Source organism: Rhinolophus sinicus, chromosome 15 (assembly GCF_057876585.1).
Source record: "Rhinolophus sinicus isolate RSI-liver-muscle chromosome 15, RSI-T2T, whole genome shotgun sequence".
NCBI lineage: Eukaryota > Metazoa > Chordata > Mammalia > Chiroptera > Rhinolophidae > Rhinolophus > Rhinolophus sinicus.
Window position 1 is genome coordinate 36841709 of NC_142515.1, and position 23705 is coordinate 36865413.

Consider the following 23705-nt stretch of genomic DNA (forward strand, 5'->3'; position numbering starts at 1 on the left):
TAACTTAAGATAGGCAGATGACATCATCTCACTAACAGAAAATAGCAATGATTTGAAATAATTTCTGATGAAAGTGAAACAAGGAAGTGCAAAGCAGGACTGTATTTGAAAATCAGGAAGTCAAAAATCAAGAAGACAAAAAGTATAAAAGGCATGAACAACTTTAACAGACAATGAAGATACTAAAATTGTTAAAGATTTTGCTTACCTTTATTCGGTCATCAGTTCGAATGGAGATGGCAGCCAAGAAATCAAGAGAAGGCTGAGAGTCAAAAGGGAAGCAATAGAAGAATTAGAAATAATCACCAACAGCAAAAACATAGCATTAGAGACCAAGGAAGGCTAAGATAATACACATCCTCGTTCTCTCCATTACTGTGTACGGATGTGAAAGCTGGACAGTGAAGAAGGCTTATAGTTAATAAGTGGATTCATTTGAACTATAGTGTTAAAGGAGAGCTCTACAGATACTTTGGACCACCAGAAAAATGAACAATGTGTCCTAAAACAAATTAAGCCTGAAAGATCACTGGAGGCAATATAACAAAACTGAAACTGTCATTCTACAGGCATGTCATGAGAAGGCAGTGTTCTTTGGAAAAGACAACAATACTGGTAAAAAAAGAATGCAGGAGTAAAAGAGGAAGACTGAGTATGGGATGGACTGACTCCATGGAAGAAGCTATAAGCGTGAGTCTACAGGAGCTAAGCAGGGCTCTTGAGGACAGGACATTGTGGACATCACTCATTCATGGGTTCTCCACAAGTCAGAGCCTACTCAATGGCACGTCTCTCTCTCTCTCTCTCTCTCTCTCTCTCTCTCTCTCTCTCTCTCTCACACACACACACAGCAGTACAGATGAGTATATATGCATATATAAGTTAAATATATGCACATATATTATCTTTTACAGCTATTTTAAGTATCAATAATGTAACTGTAAAGATTTATACTTTTACAGATACATAGATTGCGTGTATATAGTGATGCTTATGTATTTGTAGAGTTAAAGGTAATTAGTTTCATAATTACATGAAAATACATAATTACATCCTGAAAAGACAAAGATAATTTTATATTATTAACATGTGAGTGTTTCTAGATGTTTTTCTTAGCTGGGCCACCAAAAACACTTAGGCTTGGCATGGTCAAGTCTCTCACTCTGTCAACCCTCTGAGAAGAACCTTGTCTTCTTTTGGTTCATTGTTATGCCAAATCTTTAGTGAGTGTAGGAGAAGGACAAGAGACATGAATGTGAGACTGAAGAAAGTGTAACTGAGAAAGAAGAAATGCAGAGTAAAGGGGAAAATGCAGGATATACGTATATTTGGTAGAAGAGAAAAATAATGATTTAAAGACATTCTTAGGGATGAAATTCTACTTACATAGTATTTGACAAATATTTTAAAAAGAACTTGAATTATCTTGGGCTTATGAATAACATGATTTAGTTTCTGGTTACTAAATTTTTTGATACACTCAATTGTACTATGACTCATACATGTATATTTTCAAACAGCATTATCATTTTACTTGTTATCGAAAGTTCATTTTCAAAATGACTGATAATTGATTATGGTGTTTTGGAGTAAAAATGAGTTGGCAAAAGATCATGTTGATATTAACATTTTGTTTTTGAAGAAACTGCATTTGTGAGGTCTGTATGTTTCAAGTAGATAATAGTCATCAGTTGGCTTTTTTCTGAGTTCACAAACTTGATTTAGCCTACTCAACAGACCACTAATATTGTCAGCTAGATATTTGTTTTTACCTGTGAGTCAAACCCTATCTGTTAAGAATTTAAAATCCTATCTGGTGGGTAGGTGAGGACATACTGGCTCAGATATATTGGAATTAATTCAAAATTTTGTCAAATTCCACAAATTGTAACCAGTGCCCCTGGGAACTTAGCCTTTCTTGATGACTTAAAGTCAAACATATTTTTGTTTTGCTGAGACAAATTTTCACTAGAAGCTAGAGAAATTGCAGAGTTCTATCTTAGAAGTAGGAATACACACACACACACACACACACACACACACACACACACACACACCTAGAAATGTTACATGTAAGAAAGATTGTCAAAGCCAAGACATCTAATGTTTTTTGTTTTTCTTTTTTCTGTGTTGGACTGGCTGACTACACATAGGCCTAGAAATGTTGTTACATATAAGAAAATGTTCAACTCTTTATAGATTGTCAAAGCCAAGACATAGGATTTTTTTTTCTTTTTTCTGTGTTGGACTGACTCACACCTAAGAATGGATATATGAAAATTTGGGTAATGACTGAAATTTTATGTGGCAAATTCTACTTTTGAATTGTGGCTGAGAATAAAAGAAAATAAATCTACTATGGTTTACATTCTATGAAGGGAAATCATATAACAAACTCTTGAGTGTTAAAAGCATCACAACCTTATCTGAAAGGGAGTGGTATGAAGTCAAAAATTGGAAAACGTTATTGACAATTTTTGCTACTCTTAAATCTCATTGGTAGGAAATCTAATTAGGGCTAGTTTTAAGGTAAAGATAAATACATTTATCTGTAGGGCTACCTAATGAGATTCTTACCAGATAAAGGGAAAGAACTTGGGGGGATGGGGGTGAGGAAAAGACAAGATTGATGAAGAGATGCAGCTATCACTCCTTTCCTTGACTCAGTATACTTGGAAAAGAGGGCGAGAGTCAGACTAGGTTTTTAGGTTAAGATTGTGTAGTAAATGCCATAAGAACAATTGCTATAATCAATGATTAATCAGTCATTGCCGTTTTGCAGGCCCCGCTATAAATATAACAAGATCCAAATTTTGGAAGATTGTTGACATTCCCATATGCTTTAATTTTGACAAAGAGCGATATATAAATAGTTACTTGTCTCACACCTTCATCTGCCACAATTCATATTAAATATACTACTTAAGTGATTTTTAATTCAGGAATTCATTACAGTACTTCACATTTTACAAGAGAACATAACAGACTCAATATTTCTTCTCTGGAAGTATATCTAGAGGCACATGACAAAAATTAAATTATTGTTAATAAAAGAAGAAAAAAGAAAGAAGTGTACTTGGATTATAAGTAGAGAGATCCTATTTTAAAATGGCATATAAGAAAAATGGGTATCTCATTGTCGAAGTGTATGAAAACTGACTTTGACAAATTATAACAGGCTAAGACATTAACACATGGCCTTTCCTAGCTATTTCCTCTCCTGGAAGAGTAAAACATATTGAGATTTGAACAATTCAGTCCCTCTTTCTCCAATCCTCAGCCCCTTCATACCATCTGCTACCAATTGCTCAGAGGAGAACCAGGTCTCCCTGAATATTTAAATGAGCAAATGTAGACACAGGAGGAAAGGGAGAGCTATCCCTGAGGTATGAGGGTAATTTCACAAGGAACTTTACTCGGGGATTTTGAATAAAGCTGTTTGTTGGAGATTCCTTAATAAAGCAGTTCACACATTTATATGAGAAAATGCGATTAAAAAATATATTACAGATAAAATTGTGTATCAATTTCATGGTGTTCCAGTAGCATGATCATTATTAAATTGTATGTTAGTTCTCATAGTGTATTCTACAACTGTGATAGAACTATATGAAGAGTGATAATCATTGGGATTACAGTCTCTCAAATTTATAAATATAGAAAAAATTATATCTTTGCTGGGGGAAAATCAAACTGTTTCGTGTCTTGGAAACACATGGTATCCTGTTTCTTAGAGTTGTTTATAGCAGTTAGACAATTATATTAGTAATCTGATTAAATAAAATTGTCAATATACATATAAATCCAGAGTATTACAAATTTATCTTAACCAAGATACTAACAATTTTCTAAATGGGGACAGAAAATATAGTTTTCCTTTTTTATGAACGTCATCACTGATGTTTATACCGGAGTTTTATAAGAAATCTGTGTTTTTAAATAAAAACCCAGTTAAGTACACATTCTTAACAAATTCTCTGACTATAAGTCACCCTATCATCTGACAGCAAAATGGAAAGATATAGACTAAGCAAAATCACAATGTCCAAAGATGAAATAGAAATATAGAGTTACAACTCATAAAACTGTAAACAGGAATACTTTTTCCACTGCCCTTAGCAAGCTAAATAAAAGATCTCATCTTTTCTCTGTGTAATCAACTGACATAGCAAGGATTCACATCAAAGTTCACTTCTTTCCTGGTTTTCTGTGGCAGACATCACTACATTCTAACCATTAGCCATTACACTATTTGTACTTATAAGGTGACCCTGCTTCTTTTCATGGCATCCATCCACTTGGTTAACAGCACTGCCAACCTAGGCTTACTTGCAACTATTTTAGTCAAAAGACTCATTTGGTCAATGATTCTAAACAGAAGTCCCCTTGAACATCACTGTTTTGACTAAAAGAGATGGGCTCAGCTGGCAAAAAGATTCTGCCTTTTGCTTTCTGATTTCTTCCTATCGAGAATTTGCATGTGATACTCTGCGGTGCAGAAGCAACCTTGAGAGTCTGAGGAAGAAAGCTACACACTAATAATGGCAGAGTGAAAAGGAAGAAGGAGTCTGGGGTCTAGTGGCCGCCTGCACTTAGGTGTCTTATTACTTGAGGAAAAAAAAAAAAGAACATAAAACTTCTACATTTAGCACCTGTTCTTATTTCTGTTGCAACATTCTGTAACACAATGGCAATCTGTAATAAGACTTAAAGTACAAGAAGACTTGTGTTAAGTAACACGTTAAACAGCTTCAGTGTTTATCAACTACTGAAATATTTGAATAGGTGTGTCACTAAAGAAGATACATGAATGTTAATAGACACACAAAGGATAGAGAAATGTAAATTAAAACCACAAAAAGTATCAAAAAAGGTTACATTATACTCAAATGTTTACTATGATTTCTGTATATTTAATATTAAACAAAAGAATCAGCACCAGCTATTATTAAAATAAAGCCATATTTTTGCCTAATTTTATATTGTGGTTATAACATAAGATGCATAAATATTCTAAGCAATGTATCACTGTCTCAAAAAACTACAAATAAAAAAGTATCCCAAAGGAGCAAGTGTACATATGTATTGTTACTTCTTATAATTACAAGATGATATGGGCACCATTTTAATTATGGATTTAAACTCATTCTTCTAAGCTACTTGGAGAAAAACAAGTCCAGAAAGAAAAACAAAAACCTAATCTCTTGAAAAACATTGACTTTGTTATGATAAAAATTATTTATATTCCATGTTTTCAAGACAAGAAGGTAGCCTGTTTAAATATTGGTATTATAAGAATCATATATTTATCTCCTTTGTTCGCTTTATTATCTATAGAACACATTTAAAATAATTTATATAATAAAATTTATTCTGTACAGACAATTCAAATAGCAGCTCTAACTGTACAACATATAGAATTCATGCTCTATTCTGTGATAAATCTGAATCAAGTAACTCTTTAAATATCAAACATTCCAATTATGATATCAATTAACTCCAGTAAAAGATGGAATGGTTTAAAATCATGACATTTTTCTCAGACTCATAAAGTATATGTTTAAAATATATCTGCAAATCATTCTACCAGATAATCCATAAATAGACTGAATTTCTCTTATAGGATTATTAGCATATTTCTGTCATACAAATTGAACAAGATAAAAGATGATTTGAAATGCTCCTATTTTTATTCACAGTACAGGTTTCTAGATTCTACACCATGTTAATTTTTTACTGTGATCTGTTGATGCCTAAAATAATTTTCATGATAACTCTAATAAATTCTCAAGTATTAATATATAAAATCCTTCTGAATCATCAATATTTAATGAATCGGTACTTGAATAACTGGCTTATTTTTAAGCAAATACAACTCTAAAAATATTGACTCAATTCATTACTTCATGCAATTACTTTTGAAATCAATCTTGAATAAATCAGTATAAAAACAAAAGGGAATTTCTGCTTTTAGTCATTAGGGAGAAATTCATGCAGACTAACCTATCTGCCATAAACAACTATAATACTTGAAAAAAATCAAATGACTACCTTGCACTGTTAGACAAGAAACATCAATAGCACATATTGTGAACACTCAAAAAGAGAGAGAGATAAATAAAATGAGATGAGCCACATAATAACTATAACTTTCTGCCTGGGATACTTTCCAAACTGGAGCATGAGGAAAGGGTATTAAAATAAAGCATGAGGGAGGGGGTAGGTAAGTAGAGGAGGCAGAAATTGGGGTTCCAGGGTACTTTTGAGGGTGCTAAAATTTGCAGGTACAAGAGAGAAAGGCAGTTGTCCAAGAAGCAAATTTTAAAATGTGCAGGTTTAAGACAACTGGGAGAAAATATTCATAGCACATATACCTGACAAAAGATTTGTATTTGGACTATATACCCAACTCATTCCAAACAATAATTTAAAAAAAAAATAATTTAAAATGGGCTTGTCATTAAAAAGGACTTCACAAAGGAAAATGCGTTAATGATCAATAATCACATAAAAAGTGGTCAACTTTTTTAGTCATCAGGGAAATGCAAATTAAAACCACAATGTGATTATATTACATAGCCAATAGAATGGCTACAATTAAAAAGACTGACATAATCAATTTGCTGGCAAAAATAAGCAGCAATCTGAACTCTCATACACTCTTGAGGGGAATGTAAAATGGTACAACCACTTTGGAAATCTGTATGACACTTTTCATAAATTTAAGCATACTCGTACCTTATGAGATAACAACTCAAAAGTAATGGGAAAAAAAAAATTGACCATCTAAAGATTTATTCATGAATGTTCATCATCAATATTTGTAATAGTCTTAAGCTGGAAAAACCAGAATGTTCATCAACATGAGCATGCATATACAAATTGTGGTACTATATTGATACAATGGAAATAACATACAAAGGAAGGGATAATGGATACATTCAGCAAGGTGAATGAACATCAAAAATATATTAAGAGAAATAATTCAGACTCAAATGAATATGGACTGTATGTTTCAATTTATATGCCATTCTAGTACAGACAAAACTTATATAACATGAAAAAAATCACAACAGTTGTTACTTGGCAAGAGGAGAGTACTGACATGGTAATGTCTATATCTTGCAGTGGCAAGTCATAGGAGTGATGCATTTATCAAAATTGATCAAGCTGTATACGCATGACCTAAGAATTTCACTGTATTCAAAATATACATTAAATTTAAAAAGAAAAATTTAGGACTAGAAACTACATGATGCTCTTATTAACGGTTGGCTTTTTAATCTACTTACACTTTTCTTTCAATTTTTACCTTGAACATTTCCCCAAATGAGTAAACAACATATTGCTATATCATAAGTCTAAAAATGGAGTTTGAATTGTTTTTCACATGATAAAGTTTTGAACAGGTAGTATTTTACATATAATTAAATATCATTTATAAATCTAAGTGTGAGTTACATCAATAAAATTATTTTTAACATTTCCCTAGTTCCAACAGGTTATTATGAATGAATAAAACACTAGGTCATAAACATGTTACTTCTTATTTACATACCAGATATATATTTTGAACCATCAGGATTACAACAATGCCTTTAAAAAAAAACAACACATTTGTAAACACTAAGCACAAATGAGTCAATAGCTAAAATGATAAACAACTAGAGTTGTTTACAGAAAAAAATACTCTGTTTCTTACAGATAATGATGGGTTTTCCCACTCCTACTCTTCAAATATTACCTAAAATGCTACCTATTATCCCAGTTAACTCTGCTTCAACATCTCCAAAACAAAATTTTTTATTACATTTTAGGAAAAGAATGAAAAAATACTTCATTTGAAGTGAGGTATTAATATCTATCCAAGAACAAATTGAGATTATGTCAAAATGTAAGAAGAATATTTTTTATGAACTGACCCAGAAGATAGTAAGTCACAAGTGAACCCAAATAACAAGATACATAAATCAAATAAAGATTAAAGCATATTGACAAAAGTATTAACATTTTTTCAGACATGGTGAATGAAATCTTACAGGATACATCCACTACTCAGGAGTATACATCAACATATTAATTCATTTAAATTAATGGAAAACATTTCAATTTACAATCCAGGGAATAGTTGACCTTCTTGGTAGGATCAACACCATAATTTCAAAGTAGCTGGTTAAGATTAGTATTAAAATTTAACCTCTCAGGTCTACAATTAAAAGTAAATCACAGCCCTGAAATTGTGTAGCATATAAAGTTTCTTATGGAAAATGCATTTCAGCATTTGATTGGAAAATCCATATCAGTAAATTGTCTGAAGGGTAGAAAAACAGTAACCCCTTTTAAAATTTCACTTCAGCCATTTTTTTCTTTAAATATGTCTTCAAAGGTCATATCATATATACAAACCATGAAATAATCTTTAGAAGACAGCCTATTTCAATAAGTCTTTACTAAGATATATAGCATGGGTTCTCAACAAGAATTCTTGAAAAAGCTCAACTGCAATTAGTGATTGAATTTTAAGATAAATACTGATTACATTTTAGAAACTAAATAAGAATAAAACTTAGGGAAATTTGTCTGTTACCACTGCCTCTATAAGAGTTTTGTTATCTCTTGGTAGGAATGCAGAGTTCATTTTAGCTATTGATCTTAATTATCTCAGAATTAAGAAATAATAGGTACAAATATAAAATGGGGCGATTAAAAATAGGTAATATTGCTCAAACATATTTCAGTGTATTTAACTAGTTATAATAATTTAAATGACAAAAATATTAATGATCATTTGAAAGTCAAGATAAACAGTACCTGAAAATTTAGTAATTTAAATTCTAGTATTAATAGATATAGATGTGCTCCCAAAGAGACACATTCTCTTTATTTTATAGCTACAATGTATTTGTACAAAAATATGCCACAAGCAATTGATTCAAATAAATGCAAATAATAAAGCTATATATTGGACATATTATCACAACTGGAGGGAGTAAATTATATAGGCTGTTAACCAGAACCTTATATAACACAATATTGAAAAGGTAGTATAAAATGTAAAAATGAGAATGTCATGATATTTCACTTAAATAGGGTGACTCCTTGATGGTAGACAAATAGAAATATAAATAAAATATCTTTTTAAAATGTTAACTATCATTGGTATTCAAGTTTTACTAAGTTGCTCAGAAAGAAAATACAAGCGGTGAATGCACTATCGTTAATGCTTTACACAGCAGGAATGAAAAGCCAAGAGCTCTTAGTTATATTTTGAAGCTCTTAAATATTAAAATAAGAAAATCAAATGCGACGCATGTTTGAATGGTAACTGAGATTCTTCAGAATCCCAATTTCACATTTGCAGTCAATCTACCTCTTCATGCTTCTGAAGTAGATAAATTGAATATCTAACAGTTAATAGAAGGATACTGCTCATGAATAAAGCCAAACATCTGTCTTTTAAGCAAACCTACATATGCCACTGTGCCTTCCACAACATTCTACCATATCATTTTTTAAATGGAAAACTCAGGAAAAGAAACAAATGTCAAGTTTGCCAGAGCTTTTTTATTCTCAGTGCCTTATATGATAGAGTAATTTCTATCATATATCAAATCTAGAAAAGGTCCACTTTGATTATATTAAAAATTTACATTTAAGTAATTAAGGAAGATAGATTTTTTTTTTCCCTTCGAGTGACAGAAAATGTAATTTGTAAAACGCAAAATTTTCTTCAAAAATTTTGAGTGCGTAAGTATTCTCAAAATTACAAACGTGTGGAGGTAGAGAGGTAAGATTAAAGTATCCTGTTAGAGACCTTTAAATAAGAAAGCAATAAAAAATTTAGCCTCTTGTTCATATTATTATTATAATAAGTTTTGGTGATATAAAAATACACACGGGTGTGAATAATAATCATTAACTCTTTCCACTTTGGTGGGTAAGACAGCAGTTAATAAACAGGCAAAATGTATTGTCAGGTGTTCAACAAGATAATATATTTTGCTTTTTATTTTTTTCTGGTTAATCAGAAGTGAAAATTTAATATTGACCCTACAGAGCCCTGTTTCATATATTTTGGGGAAAAGATAAAATACTTATTCTTGCTGACTAACATTATTTTCCACAATGTATTATTCAACAGATGTTAACTAACATTTATTAAGTTCTTATTGTTTATTTAGAAAATGATAAGAACTGATGATATAAATATGAAAAAGCCACAATTCTAATTTTCAAAGATTTTAGAAGTTCGGAGGAATGACACATGTAAATAGATAAGCAAAATACCTGATGGCAAGGTTAAAGGATGTGTTTCCATACCAAATAGGATGAGAGATGTAGAGAGAAAAAGTAATGACTAAGATGGATTTTGAGGGCTATATGAGATTTTGCTAGTTGGATAGGGAAGAAAGGAGAACATAGAGGGTGTGGTACTGATAGAACCATTCCAACAACGGACAAGACTACACAGGTTTGGTTGTATCAGATATTGTTGCAATTATAAATGCACATCCCTTTTCTGAAAACCTTGCTAACAGGTGGATGACAAAATGCAGATGTTTTAAAAAAGTACTTTATTCCATATACAGAAGATTGCGTAACATCTCACTGGGGTCTGAACCTGCATCTCATAATAAAATACATTAATATTTCTATAGTGAAATGAATATCTAGGTTAAGTGGGTAAAAAGAGTCAAAATGAGCCTCACAACAAGTCAGAATAGGTTTTACCACCCTATGAATTACAGTTTTAATTTTAAAACTGTAAATAAAGGACTATAAATCTATAACCCTTCAGTTAATTTCATTGGATGTGTAATTTACAACAATGAAAAGAGGAAATGGCAACAGATAAATCGGAGAGTATAGCAAAGGCTAGAGCTCATAAAGCTCATGAAAGTTAGAACCAAGATTTGAAAATGAGTAATATTAACACCCAAGGCCACCTTCCCTGTTTGCTAACACTCACTGGTCATATACAGAGGACAACCTAAAAGCTAAAATATCTTTAGGGGATTATTAAAAACAATTCCAATGAGAGTAATGAGAATTTGAACTATGACAGAGAAGGTGCAAAGAAATAAGAAGAGTTAAATATCTTAATTATATTATTTTAACAAACAATTCACATTTTCCCAAAGAAAGCAGTTAGCACTTGAATGGAGAAAAATAACTGCAACATTTTAACTTAAATTCAAGGACTATATAATAAAATAAAAAAGTATGCAGGGCCTTTTTGATTATATATGTGTGTTTGTGTGCTGCGTATACATGCATTTTTCTGTATACACATATATACACATACACATCTACGCATGCAACACTTATATAAATTCCATCAATTGTTTAGGGTTGGGGTTATACAGTTCTCGCTCACCACGATTTCTTTATTTCTATGGAAATATTTAATCTTATGCCTAGAGAAGCACATAAAGATAATCAAAATGCATAATTAAAGTGATAATTAAAATAATTTAAAAATAATTAAAATAATTAAAAAATAAAAATGAGGGTTAAAATCCAAAATAAGAAATTACAATTTTTAATTCTTTACTTTGAAAAGATAATTATATTTAAGTTATATCATCTGCCTGATCTGCTTTATCTAATTACCCACATACATGGCTCACATATCTGAAATGTCTCAATCAATGAAAACAAAAGCAGTCCCAATAAAAAGAGCAAGATTGAGGACCTAAGGCTACACAGATTGTACCCTGACCACCAATGCCCAATAAGATTACCCAAGGGGGAGGATAAAATCCAGTCTGCTCTTTCCTTCATCAAGCTGTACACCTTGGCATGCACTGCATCAGTCTGGAGTAAGGGCTTGCCTCTCTAAATTACTTTTGCACAGTTACTGAATTTTTGTAATCATTATTGGCATGCAGGAGACTACTTTGTATTCTCAGAGGAGGGTCTTTTTTGAATTCTCAAAGGCACCTCTGTGTTAGTAACCAGTGACAGCCTTGTGCTACCTCACCCTTTACCTGCTTATTATCTTAATAGGTTTAATTACATCAAGAATCACTTCTTTCTTATTTGTCTTCCTCATAACCACTTTCAAGTAGTAAAAACAACATGGGTATTGTTTTTTGAGGTTCTTGAGGTTCAAGAACATGAACATCCAGGTTCAACATCTCTGGCTATACCATTTTATAGCTTAAGTGTTGCTTCAGACAAGATGTACCCATATTGAAAATAAGGAGTCAGTTTCTGCTCAAACAAGTCATCCAAAAAACTGTAACTATGGACTTAAACCAGAAGTTGTCAAATCATTATGGAGAGAAACACATTTAAACATTCTTAAATTGATTTACGTTCTAAAAATGACTAAATCTATAACTCAGTTTGTACATATATAGTGAGAAATTACAATGTAAAAAAGCTCATTATATGGGTCACTACTATATTAAGTTTCCTCTAATATAGCCTAATTTCTGGCCTAAGTTTGAAGTACATTATTTTTATATATGTTCAGAAAATTTTGAGACCGCTAGGAGTTAAAATGACATGTAACAGAAAGAAAAATGTTACAGCACTTAAGTATGTAAAAAGTATGAATTTTATTTTTCAGGGTGTTAGAAGTCACCGTAAAAAAAAAAAATACCCTACCTATGAGAAATAAAGACCTGATCATTTTTCTTTTACTTAGTATGTACTAGTTATTTGTAATAACTATGATAACTTTTCAAACTTCAATGTTTCAAGTTATCCAGAAGCATTTTTGATAGATGATAGATAGCTAGATAGCTAGATAGATAAGATAGAGGTGCAGTTCATATTCGACTATAAACAATTATAGCATTAGTCAAAAGAAATCAATTTTTAAAATTTCTATTTGTGAAACTACATGTGTGTTTGTATGTACGTATAAAAGTTCTACATGTACATAAATATGTATACATGCATATGAATGAAGTATCATGAGGTGAATACAAAATAAAATGTGTAAGAAGATCAATGGTACTTTGAGTATATGCTTTTTAAAAAAACTAATAAAAACAGGATCACACAAAAAACAAAGTTTTAATTTAAAATAAAAAAAAAGGAATATGTCATTTTTTGTAAAATTTGAATTAGTGCCTGATTCAAAGTAACAAAACTAGTATTAAGGTTATCACATAGGCAAGGGTACAGCCACCAGCTATAAAGATGATGTCTAGAATATCACACTATCTCCCTCCTTCATTAAAAACATTACAATAAATATGAAATTTTGATAAATTTGTTATTCCCTACTGCTTCCAAAGTACTTATGTTTTAAATTATGTATAAATATGTATGTATGTATATGTTTTATTTTCTTTTTTGTAGAGAGGACACCGAATAATTTTCAAATCATTTTATACAATTAGTGGTGATGAGTACTAGGTTTGGATTTCTAATTTGATATATAAATACTAATTCTTTGGGAATTCACTGATGTGATGTGTGTAAACAGATGTGAGACAGGTAGGGTAAGTTGGGAAAGAAAAGAAATATTATTGACTTTACACATTTCAAAGATTCACTACTCCTCATTTCCCTTGTATGGGGAAACCCTCCTCCTTAGTGACCCAAAAGTCATTCAAGCCATTAAATACATCCCAAGACAGAAAAGCCCCCAAAACCAGTTTCTTTAATTTTTATATATAAACTCAATGTTCAAACAAACAGAATAATAGCTGATTACATGTGACAGGCTTTCAGTGTCTGGGGTCAGACAGAAAAGCTTTTGAAGTGAAAAACAGATGTAATCATTAAAGAAGCAGCACCTAATAGTGTGATTCCTTTTGGTCTAAGCAGAAAAAACAAACAAACGGTGTGATAGAAACTATCAGAAAGACACTGAATATGTCTCTATGGCGGCATTTATAATCTGAAGATTTGGGGGGTTGCAGGTTTATGTGGGAAAATATATGCAAGGGAGAGAAGAAAAAGGGGGAGGGAGGGTGGGAGAGAGGTAGAGAGAGAGAGAGAGAAACAGAGAGAGAGAGAGAGAGAGAGAGAGAGAGAGAGAGAGAGAGAGAGAGAGAGAGAGCGAGGACTTAGAGTGTTTTGCTGTCAGAGCCATTTTAAAAGCATCACCTCATTTCGGTCTTACAACAAACCTACACAGTGTGAAGGGCAATTATCACTATCCTCATTTTAGAAATGATGAAAGGGAGGCTGATGTCCTGTGTGGCTAAATGACTTTAGTACAGCCAAATAGCTAGTAAATGGTAGACTCAGGGTTATATTTCAGATGTGTTCACTGAAAATCCCCAAAAGTTTTATACCAGTTTCATAGTATAATACAGCACTCATAAAACAACAATAAGTATTACATCTAAAAAGATGTTAATGTAATTTCAAATAAACTTTGATTATTCACATCTCAGTTTTTTTTAGTTGCATCTCTTGAATCTGATATAACTTTATTTAACCTATTTCAAAAGATGTTTGTTTTTCTTTTCCCTCTCAATAAATGTATCTTATTGTAGTTATTAATCTTAGAAATAAATATAAGATACAAGTTGGCTAAAATTATCTTTTGAAAATTCTTATAAAGTATTTAAAAATTTTTATAGCTATCTGTGCACATCTTTAAAGCTACTCTGAATCCCCTTACATCCTTTAATTTCCTACACGAAAGGGAAGAAAGTCAAATATCTGTTTTCCCCTTTCCCTTGCAGCAAGCCGTGGTCATTTAATCCATTTTTGGGCCACAAAATATAAGTGGAAAAATCTGGTTGGTACATCTGGAAAATGTGGCTTCCCTCCATTAAAGAGTTACCACATTCAGTGCAGCTTTTCCCTTCTTGCTTTTAGTCTGAGGACACTGGCTGCAAAAGCAGCACCAAACCTACCACAGCAAATGAAGGGCTAAGACCATCAGAGATGATTCTTGAGTTTTTCTGTCTGACTTATTTCACCTAGCATGAAAATCTCAAGATCCATCCATGTTGTCACAAATGGCAGTATCTCATTTTTTCTTATGGCTGAGTAATATTCCATTGTATCTTCTTTATCTAATCATCTTTTGAAGGACACTTTAGTAATTTCCATGTCTTGGCCACCATGAATAATGCTTCAGTGAACATAGGGGTAAATATTTTCAGATTTTTGGGTATATACCCAGAAAAGGGATTGGCGGGTCATATGGTAATTCTATTGTTAATTTTTTGAGGAACCTCCATATTATTTTCCATAGTGGCTGTATCAATTTACATTCCCACCAAGACTGTATGAGGGTGGCTTTTTCTCCACAACCTTTCTAACACTTGCTATTACTTGTCTCTTACTCATTGATAATAGCCATTCTAACAGGTATATGTGGGATATAAAACTGAAAATAACAAACAAATAACAAAACTCATAGACACAGACAATAGTTTAGTGGTTACCAGAGGATAAAGGAGGTGAAGGGGAGGTTGAAATGGTAAAAGGAGTCAAATATATGGTGACAGACGGGGATTTGACTTTTGGTGGTGAACACACAATGCAATATACAGATGATGTATTATAGAATTGTACACTTGAAATCTACATAATTTTACTAACCGATGTCACCCCGATAAACTTACTTTTTTTTTTTTTTTTTTTTTTTAAGACAATCAGAGATGGCAGCTCTGACATGTCTGCACTGTTGAAAGCATGCTAGCGACTACCGAACTGGATTTGTTTTGGGTGAAGGGGTGGAGAGTCTTTTCTAGTTTTCACTATTACTTTTATTCATTCAACCTTGAAATATCCAGATAATACTTTTTAAGGTCCCTAAAACTCTCAAAACTACTTACTACATGTTAAGTATACTTTATGTCGCAACTTAGAACAGACAATATAAACAGCATCATCAGACAATATAAGTATGCTTCACTCTTTCCAGAGGGCAAATGAGTACACCTCAATCAAAGCATAAATTTGTCTCTACCATGCGAAAGACCAAGGATACTCAGAGATGGGGAATTTCTATTGGATTAAGTACCCTATTGATGTAGGCTTACTTTTCAGTCTTACCCTGTATGTTCCTGCCACTTTGGCTATTTGCTGCAAAAGGAACATGTTTTCCCTATCGCCACTGCCTTCCACTTATTCATGCTTTTTCATCTAGCAACAACGCTATCTCATTATCTTCTCTTCTGTAACACTGCCTGTTGAAGCCTAGGTATAATATTTTCAAGCTTATCAGCAATATCTCTTATATGGTCTTACCTGATACCTGTATTGAAAGTCTTTTTTTTTTTGTTTTGTTTTCTTTTAACCTCCTTGGAAACGATTTTACTGTTCATGTGATATTAATATCACATATCTTATGGTATTCTTTTGTGCACTAATTCCATTCCCTGCCCTCTGCAAAATGATCACCATCAGTCCCCGTAGACCATAAAGCTCACTGAGGGAAGGAAGAGTATGTGATTCATTTCCTTAGCCATACAGTACCTAGCACAGATACTACTGATATTGGTGTGACAGCCACAAGTACCAAGGCCAACAGAGTTGACTTCTATGTAAAAGGTGATTCCCTTCATCATGCCCTTCCTTACTGCTACATACTTATCACAAACGATGGTCAGCGAAGGGGATGGCTTATTTCCTTGAAACTTAACTTTTAGAGACATTGGTCTTTATGAATAAAGAAGGATCTCAAGAGTAAAGATTTCCAAAGCATTTCTGCATATTTTTAGCGGGGACTGACACACTACTGCATCCAGGCCAAATCCAGGCCATTGGACGTTTTGGCAAAGTTTTATTGGAACATAGCCACACTTGTTTGTTTATATAAGACAACTTTTGCACTACAAAGGCCAGAGTTGAGTAGTTATCTCAAAAACCATATAGCTCATAAATCCTGAAATATTTATTTTCCGGTCCCTTGTAGAAAAATTTTACAAAACCTAGTTGTCGGAAACATAAAATGCAGTGATAATTCAATAGCCAAATAAGTTAGAGAAACAAAAGGCAGACTTCTCTGAGCCTCAAATTTCTATTGTATTTTACATGTATTCCTATTATGTATTACTAATTGTCATGTAATTTCCCTGAATTCCCGAAATGTGTTTGAGTACAATATTTTTTTAAATATATATTTTTTAATGAATGTATCTCAGTCTCAGTAATCTGAGGATTACCAGTTTGGCAAATAGTGTTTTAGAAAAGTGCAAGAAAAAAAATATGTTAAACTGAATTGCAATTTTTCCTTTAAAGTATTGCCCTCATCAGATAATGTTTAACTCTGTGAATTCACTTAACTATTCTAGTGATTTTCTCTGATACAATTAACCCACTTAGCAGACTTCCCTGGTCCATGATGAAAGAACCACTTAAGCTTCCTTGAGGTAAAAGTTACAGTTTACCTTGTAACATAAATGAGTTAGGTGGTAATTAACTGACTGAAGTGGATAATTAACAGCAAAACAGCCACAAAGTTACTGAGGAGAGAATCTATGATCTGGATTTAAAAGTATTTTATCCAATCTAAATAGAAGCAGGTATACAGGGCTTTAGCTACATTAATGTGATTGATTACACAATTATAAACCCTGCTAGATGCAGAAACTATTTTCTATATTTTCTTAGTTGCTTTCTTCAAACTCAATACTTCCCATAGAAAATACAGTTGGCCTCATTTACACCCTTTTAAACAAACTATGTTTCTTCAACTTGAGTAAACATATTGATGATGTAAAACGATGCTAAATCAAAATGCATTATTTTCCCAGAGTCTTAGAAGTGTGAAAAGATTATTTAGATATTTAATTCATTTAATACATCACTAGATACAAAAACAATTTTAGTTAAGTTGACATATGTATACTCCAAACAGACCAAGTTTATTTCACAAAGGTAAATTCAATATATAAAGAACTACAACCTCAGATTTATAAATTATGCAACTCATTTACTCTTATCTGAGACCAGACACCTTTCTTTTATCAAAAGCGAGACATCACAGTGTAGTAAAACCTATTCTGGTTTTGGAGTCAAACCCGAGTTTGAATCTCAGTCTCTCTGTTTGATACTACCCTACTTAAACTTTAAGTGAGCAAAAATCTTCTGACAAGTACAGTCTGAATACATTAGGATACTCTGGGAACTTTACCCTACGGTTTTTCAGTGGTATTACTTGACTTCCACATAGAGTTCCTTCATTGATGGTTTCTATAACATTCTTTTTGTTAGTGTTTTGTTTCCTTGTCCTGTTAGTATAAATGAGAAAACTATTAATAATACCTGAAAATATAAATGTTGCTTTGAATAATTTACCTGGCAGATGTATTTATTTTAGAGGATAGTTATGTAAAACGATTTGAAGTAGTTAAATAAGATATACCAAATGCTTTATGGAAAAAACTTAAGTAATGATATCTGAGCACAGGGAAGGTAATATCTCAGAAAACTTAGATAATTGAAACATACATTGAAAACTTTCAGCAAAAACTAATGTGCTTCTCAACTTTTCAATTTGATTGTGTTCTCACTAATTCATTAAATAACAGTGTTAACAGTGTACCAATTGCCCAACGGAAGAAACAGATTTTCTTTAAACTAAGGTCAGGATACACATACAAAAAGATAATTTTCCTAAAATCTCAAAAAGGGTAAACCAAAATATGTCGTATATTTGTTTGAGGATATTATTTTACATCTAGTGAAATAGAGTTATAATATCCTCATTTTTATTAGTAAGCACCGTGTTTCCCCGAAAATAAGACCTAGCCAGACAATCAGCTCTAATGTGTCTTTTGGAGAAAAAATGAATATAAGACCCAGTATATTATATTATATATATTATATTATATACCCAGTCTTATAGTAAAATAAGAACGGGTCTTATATTAATTATTGCTCTAAAAGATACATTAGGGTTGAATGTCCGTCTAGGTCTCATTTTCAGGGAAACACGGTATCTATCTATCTATCATCTATCTATCTATCTATCTATCTATCTATCTATCTATCTATCTATCTATCTACCTACCCACCCATACATACATATGCACATATGCAAACATGTGAATCGACATAATAACGTTAATAATTCTTCACTAAGATATATACACTCTATTTTCTTTGAGTGATCGAGAGATAAAACTCATTGAAATTTATCTTGAACTATAAATAGAAAGAAACTTTTGGGCATAAAAATTAATTTTTTTCTATTAAAATTTTGATGCTTCTATACAAACATCAACAAAATGCAATTATGGTTTTAAACAATGTTTACATGGCCCTTTGCTTGAAAAATGTATTATCTGAAATACACTGTTCCATAGAAATTTAAACATGCATATATGCAGAATAAAGCCATGCTGGAAATATAAGAATTTATATGTATTTCAATATTAACACAGACACATTTTATGTATATAAAATAACACATATAGCATTTCTAAAATTTGAATAGATTTTTAAAAATTTAATTCATAATTATAAGGGTAAACTATCTCAACTCCTTATTTTCAAATTTCTACAAATTGCCTACATGACTTTTTTTAATATCACATTTATAGCTACATTATAAAAATATCACGTTATGAAAATATTGTGATTTTTAATATTTTAAAATATTGAGGCAGCAAATATTTATGGAGTGGCTAGTATGCCATAGCATTATGATAAATGTTATAAATATGATGGTTGGCAAAAGACACAGTTTCTTTTTCTTTTTAGAGCCTACATTCAGCTGGAAGTGAGAGGAATTTCAAAAGGAAGCAAGCATATGTATGCACACTATATTATTTTCATAAATTGCAAATTACAACTATATATTTCACATGTAAAAACATTTTTTCCTTAGATATCATGTTCCACTTTTAACAGCTCTTTACATAAAAAATTCACTAATTGCTATCTCAATGTGGCAGAAATTATTTCTATGCCCATTTCCATAAGTTTCTGTATTTGATTTTTCCATGGCTTTAAAATATTATTAGAGCACTAAAATATATTTATCTTTGCTTTCATTGAAGCTATTGTTAGCCAAATTTTAATTACTCTTTTGTTACTACAAAACCATTCCTTCTACAATCAAAGCACAAGCCAAACTTTAGAAACACATAAAAGAAAATTGATTTTCATCCTGAAAATGTCAAACTTCTGCCTATAATACTCAGCCATGGTTTTCTGAAACAGCAAAGTTCAAAAAGAGCCATCGACCTGATGGCCCTTTGACACACGGTGATGGATGCAATGTGTCTACTACTTTACTGCCAGAATGTTCTCCAAGAGAATGAGACAATCAATGAAGAATAATAAATCTAAATTGGGTAGAAGGTTTCCTTGTTTTAAATGTATTGAAGGAGAAAATACTGGTATTTCACTTCTCTGGGAAGAAACTTTTATAAACTCTGTGATTAACTATTTTATTTCTGGCTTAGATGAACCACAGATATAGATATATATATATATATATATATATATATATATAGATAGATATATAGATATATAGATATCTACCTAGATATATAGATATATATCTGCTTAAAGAAGTTTGAGCAATGCCTGGAAGTTAAACTTCATACGTAGTTAATAAACTGAATGTTAAATACAGATGAAATACAGATGCAATGTATTGTTCTTCCTCAAAGGAGAAGGAAAAATATTATATAAAGTATACAATTTTAAGAAAAATGTAACCACTACTCACCCTTGTGTCTTGTCCCTTGTTAATCACCAGTGCTGGCAACTTCAACTGCTTCTAGTGAATGATATTCCCATTTTCCTGTAGGATAGAGTTATTGATCAATGCCACATCAAAAGAAAAGACTATTAAAGTACAGAACATAAGAACAATTCATTATCTCACAGATTATACTCACACTTGTGATAAGTTCTGAAAAGTAAATCTTGCAATCATAAATTTAAGTTTTGGAAGCAGCCTATTTCTGATTTAAAACTTAACTCTCAGAATGCATATTATCATTGCTCCAGCTTACATACTTTACTTAGGAGACAAAATATTGCTTCCACCTACAATTTTTTTATACCATTTGACCAGAGTCCTAACAAGGAAGTGCACTATTAATTTTTCATCAAAGAGACTTTAAAAATATGGTGTTTTATAATATGGTCAATAGACCCAAGACAATTAAGAACAGCTATATAGCTTGAAGGTTACTTTGGAGTCTACCGCAATTTTAGCTCTGAGAATATTATACCATACCCTTATTTCCTTAGGTTCACAAATTTTGCACCTATGCTTTTTCAAAGGAGAAATTGATAATATTATGATAATGTAATGTAAAATCTTAACACATTTTAGGTACTGATATTATTCCTACTAGGTTAGGCCTCCTCAAAGTTGAAGAATTTAATTATTCATAGCTCTTAGTTGTATAGTTAGTACTGCACAGAGTATATACATATCAGGAAATAGGTACAGAAATAGGTAGAAATAGTTACAGTTTGTTTCAAAAACCTTAATGTCTTCACTTGAGACTCTGAAGAGTATATGAATGTATGAAAGAAGTACTTAATGTATAGAAAACAGAAATGACTTGTTTCTCACAACCTAACTTGCTTGTAAACTACTGAATAAATGGAGATAAATATGCAAAAATGATACATTAAAATAGAACTTCTAAAATGATCTATATTAAATAGCAAGTAAATAACATCATGAGAAAAGAGATAATTATAAAAATCTAGAACATAATTGTAAATTTTCAAATAGTGTGCTTACATGAATGTATACATATTTCTAAACAAACTAAAAATTATGCATAAATAATTTGTGCATAAAAAATTATGCATAAAAATTATGCATAAATGAATTTGTATATCCCTTTGGGGTAAGAAAATATGTAACTTTAAGAAAAACAAGGAATAGGACAGTTTTCAAAATTTAAAAATAATAAGCCACATATTCATCTATTTTTTCACAATAAAATGTAAGTTTAAGATTATTATATGAAACATATATCAGTGGAAACTTCTCAGTCAAATTATCAACAGAGTTTGATAAGATCTTCAAAATTTATACCACCAGCTGCCAAGCTCACTCTGGCCCCTTGGGAGCATCAGGGACATTTTTCCTAAATTTAAGGCTCCATAGAACACATTTTGAAAATATTTCTTAGCACACTATAATAACACTACAAAAAAAAAAAAAGGATATTACATAAGCCAAATAAAACTGAGTTTCTCATTGATTTAATCAAATGACTATAATAAGAAGACAATTATTCCAGGGACTTCTTCACTATACATGGGTCCAGAGTATAGCTCCACAGAGAGAAAGAGCTACATTTTCCCTGGGAGTTCTCTATATTTCTGAATAATGCAAAACTCGCAATTAGCCTCAATCCTACAAAAACCATTTTGCACGGTACTTTCAGTCTATTTGGCAATACACTGGGGTACTCACAATGATTTCTGCAGTAATTAGACATGGTATACAATATAGCACATATTTTAGAAGATTTGCAAAGTAACAAAGTTTTTAATGCTTTCAGAATGAGGAGCCAGAAGATGAATGGAGCAGAAGTTTGTATAATTTCAGTATATGTAAATTATAATTATGTACAAAGAACTTAATGTCATGTGATTGTGTATATACTTTATCATTATAGTTCCAAAGACCAAATAATTACTTAAAATTTTACTTTTTAAACACATATCACCAGTCCCAGATTTGGTGAGTTATAAAAATAGAGCTTAAGTCTTCAGTGTAAGATTGCAATAAATAGTCAATACATTTTCAAAAATTGAGAGGTAGGATAAATGTGACATCATGAGTGAGTAGCAACTCCTGAGGTATTTTATTTATTTTGAATATTAAAATATTTAAAAACTCTATTTTTCTACATTGATACTTCAACAGTACCCCCTTAAGAGTTCTGTGCAGTACCAAGAATAATCCCAAGATTTTCTAACTGCTCTGGACTGCCCCAATATTACCTAGACCAAATATATAAGCAAAGGTTCTACTTAATTATAGCACACAACTCCACATAGCACTATGGAAATGTGTTATGAGAGGAACACAAACTTGTGCCAATCAGTAAGAAAACGAGCGTTTCCTTTATAAAATCTTAAACATTATTGACTTCTGCATAGTAAAATACTATTTAATAAGATATACTCATATTGTTTAACTGCATTTCAGCCCTTTAACTGTGTCACTAAATGTACAACCATAGCCAGATTTGCAGTGTAATCTAATTGAGAAACCACACCACTTATAATACCTGAATAATGAAGATATTTGAGATTTATTACATCAAAAATTGGCATGTTTCAAAAAAAAGCATTTTAGTCATCTACAATTCTTTGAATTTTGAACCTAATGTAAATGCAAGAGAGCTGTAAATAGGTAAAAATATGAAATTATGCAGTCCTGTTGAATAAGAGTATGTGTATGCATGTGTATAACTGACTGCCAATTGCCAGCAGTAAGTCTTTATTAAAAAAAAAAAAAAAGAAAGAAAAAAACACTCAACTATCTGTGAATAGTAGAAAATATTAACTAACGGAATACTAAAAGTTTTTAAGGAAAAGATAATGATTTAAGTAACACATGTACTTCGGTACTTAACTAATGTTATCAAGCATTAGTTGACATGAAATTATACAAAAGTCAGATCATATAGTTGTTTAATTCAAGTTTATTGATGGATGGAATGAAAGAAAGAAAGAGGGGGGGAAGAAAGGAAGAAGACAGGATTGACACATATCAATAGGCACTGAGGGAAGAAGTAGAAGATGATTTGATGTTTTACAATGTGACAGGAGAATTTTAA

General features: G+C 31.5%; 1 protein-coding gene across 1 annotated transcript in view; it reads right to left on the reverse strand.

The window, feature by feature from the left end:
* The window catches only part of PCDH15 (protocadherin related 15), a 1316677-nt gene that overhangs the window by 936775 nt on the left and 356197 nt on the right, over positions 1-23705 (reverse strand). Inside the window, exon 2 of the mRNA XM_088791982.1 lies at positions 20612-20686. The gene's annotated coding sequence lies outside the window, so the exon portion shown is untranslated. The remainder of the gene's footprint in view (positions 1-20611; positions 20687-23705) is intronic.